We start from the raw sequence: 3,436 nt of genomic DNA, 5'->3' as shown, positions 1-3,436 counted from the left end.
CCCTCCAGTGGTTTCAACAGGACGGAGCCACCCCTCACACCTCCAATGTATCCCTGGAGTGGCTGCAGCAGCGCTTCGAGGACCGACTCATCAGCCGCAGGTGCCACCCGGAGTGGTCACCGCACTCACCAGACCTGAACCCCCCAGACTTCTACCTGTGGGGTTACCTCAAGGACAGGGTGTATGAGCACAACCCCCAGACCATCCCTGACCTCAAAGCAGCCATCACAGCAGCCATCAGAGCCATCCCGAGAGAGGAGTGCAGGAGGGTCATTGAGAACTTTGCCAGGCGAATCCAAGTCTGCCTGCAGCGCCGGGGCGGGCATCTGGAACATATCTTTGAGCGGCTGTAGAACAAAGAGTTTTTTGTTGTATAGCATTGAGACTTTGCAGATGTTGGCTACATAGGTTGTACATAATTCCATAGAATTTTTGTTTCAAACTTAATAAAATTTCAGGAGTTATAAGACTTTTAGTGAGCTCTGTTTTTTTTGTGTCACCCTGTACTAGTTTAAATTGTCAACACATTTTCAGATATATTTATCGAACAAATTAGAAACAAAAGTTTAAGGATATCATCTGGAAGAATGTGTATGTAAAGTTGCATGAAGATAATTATGACGAGTAGGTTCCTAGGGATCGTTCTACACACACACACACACACACACACACACACACACACACGCACACACACACACACACACACACACACACACACACACACACACACACACACACACACACACACACACACACACACACACACACACACACACACACCTTTGTGTCGATTCCCAGTCTATGTGAAACCATTAAGTTACATTTTGACTAAATGTAAAAAACACACCAGACACTGACAGATACACCCAAGCACTCGTGCACGCACGCAGACATTTATTGCATTCCATTTGTGTAATTCTTTGCACTGTTTACATCTGGTGCAAAATTTGACAACAGACTCGAATTCATTGAGTTTATTTTCTTCCTGCATCCAATGTTTACTCTTTTTATATTTAGTCAAGTTTTGACTAAATGTTTTAACATAGAGGGTGAATCGAGACGAGGGTCGTGGTGTATGTGCGTCTGTCTGTCTGTCTGTCTGTGTGTGTGTGTGTGTAGAGCGATTCAGACTAAACTACTGGACCGATCTTTATGAAATTTGACATGAGAGTTCCTGGGTATGAAATCCCCGAACGTTTTTTTCATTTTTTTGATAAATGTCTTTGATGACGTCATATCCGGCTTTTCGTGAAAGTTGAGGCGGCACTGTCACGCCCTCATTTTTCAACCAAATTGGTTGAAATTTTCGTCAAGTAATCTTCGACGAAGCCCGGACTTCGGTATTGCATTTCAGCTTGGTGGCTTAAAAATTAATTAATGACTTTGGTCATTAAAAATCTGAAAATTGTAAAAAAAAATAACAATTTTCAAAACGATCCAAATTTACGTTGATCTTATTCTCCATCATTTGCTGATTCCAAAAACATATAAATATGTTATATTTGGATTAAAAACAAGCTCTGAAAATTAAATATATAAACATTATTATCAAAATTAAATTGTCCAAATCAATTTAAAAACACTTTCATCTTATTCCTTGTCGGTTCCTGATTCCAAAAACATATAGATATGATATGTTTGGATTAAAAACACGCTCAGAAAGTTAAAACAAAGAGAGGTACAGAAAAGCGTGCTATCCTTCTTAGCGCAACTACTACCCCGCTCTTTTTGTCAATTTCACTGCCTTTGCCATGAGCGGTGGACTGACGATGCTACGAGTATACGGTCTTGCTGAAAAATGGCAGCTACTTGACTAAATGTTGTATTTTCGCCTTGCGCGACTTGGTTTTTTTTTGCACTCGTTATAACTCGTTGTAACTTCTATTTTTCTTCCTTCGTTTTCTTCGTCTTATATTTACTTCTTTCCTTTATAGAATTCATGTACTTTCTTGTCGGATCAGCAATGTTTTGTTTGTTTGTGTCCATATTGCCTTGTCTTGTAGTCGTTGTTGGTGTTGTTGTTGTTGTTGTTATTGTCTACGTTGCAGTTAATGTTGTTGTTGTTGTCGTTGTTGTTTTTATTGTTGTTGTTTTTTATACTTTGTTCTCTCTTTTCTCTCTCTCTGTTCTTTTGGATTTCTTCTTCTCTTCTTTCATCGTTGTTGTTGTTGATGTTGGTGGTGGTGGTCGTGGTGGTGATAGTGTTGATATTGTTGTTGTTGTTGATGTTGGTGGTGGTGGTCGTGGTGGTGATAGTGTTGATATTGTTGTTGTTGTTGATGTTGGTGGTGGTGGTCGTGGTGGTGATAGTGTTGATATTGTTGTTGTTGTTGATGTTGGTGGTGGTGGTCGTGGTGGTGATAGTGTTGATATTGTTGTTGTTGTTGATGTTGGTGGTGGTGGTCGTGGTGGTGATAGTGTTGATATTGTTGTTGTTGTTGATGTTGGTGGTGGTGGTCGTGGTGGTGATAGTGTTGATATTGTTGTTGTTGTTGATGTTGGTGGTGGTGGTCGTGGTGGTGATAGTGTTGATATTGTTGTTGTTTACTTTCTGATTTTTGTAATTAACGTCGGCTGGTATTTTTAACAGCGGCAAATGTGACCTCCTTCACCGCTGATGGCCACTCGGGAAGTAGGAAGGTCCAGCAAGGAACCAGTGTCCACTTAGACTGCCAGGCCACAGGCAAACCAGGTGAGACAGGCTTGACCACAGGTTCTGCTGTGCGTTGACTTACATTATGTTTTTACTATTTTTTTTTGTTTGCCTGTCCCGACGTTTGTTCCTTGTCCCAGTATGCTCTCACACCGCCCTGTCCCAGCATTCACTGCTCCATCCAAATCTGAATTTTGTTCCGCTGCCAGACTTGTCGATGTTACAGACACTCTCGGGAGGGATATCATACTGACTTACATTTTAGCAAAATTCAACACAGAAGAACCACTTTTTGGCGTCTCTGTGCCGTCACAATTTACACACGAATAAGAACACATTTTGTCTGCTGAAACTCCCACGTACACTCGTGTCTTTTGCACGAGTGGAATTTTACGTGTATGACCGTTTTTTACCCCGCCATTTAGGCAGCCATACGCCGTTTTCGGAGGAAGCATGCTGGGTATTTTCGTGTTTCTATAACCCAGCGACCTCTGACATGGATTACAGGATCTTTTTCGTGCGCAATTGGTCTTATGCTTGCGTGTACACACGGGGGTGTTCGGACACCGAGGAGAGTCTGCACACAAAGTTAACTCTGAGAAATAAATCTCTCGCCGAACGTGGGGACGAACTCACGCTGACAGCGGCCAACTGGATACAAATCCAGCGCGCTACCGACTGAGCTACATCCCCGCCCATAAAACACACCGTATATGCTTTGTTTCAAGCAAAAGCAAATACGTTATACATTATCATCACGTAACCTAGAGTAAATATTTCGAC

The sequence above is a fragment of the Littorina saxatilis genome, linkage group LG8, assembly GCF_037325665.1.
Source record: "Littorina saxatilis isolate snail1 linkage group LG8, US_GU_Lsax_2.0, whole genome shotgun sequence".
NCBI lineage: Eukaryota > Metazoa > Mollusca > Gastropoda > Littorinimorpha > Littorinidae > Littorina > Littorina saxatilis.
This window is presented reverse-complemented; position numbering follows the sequence as displayed.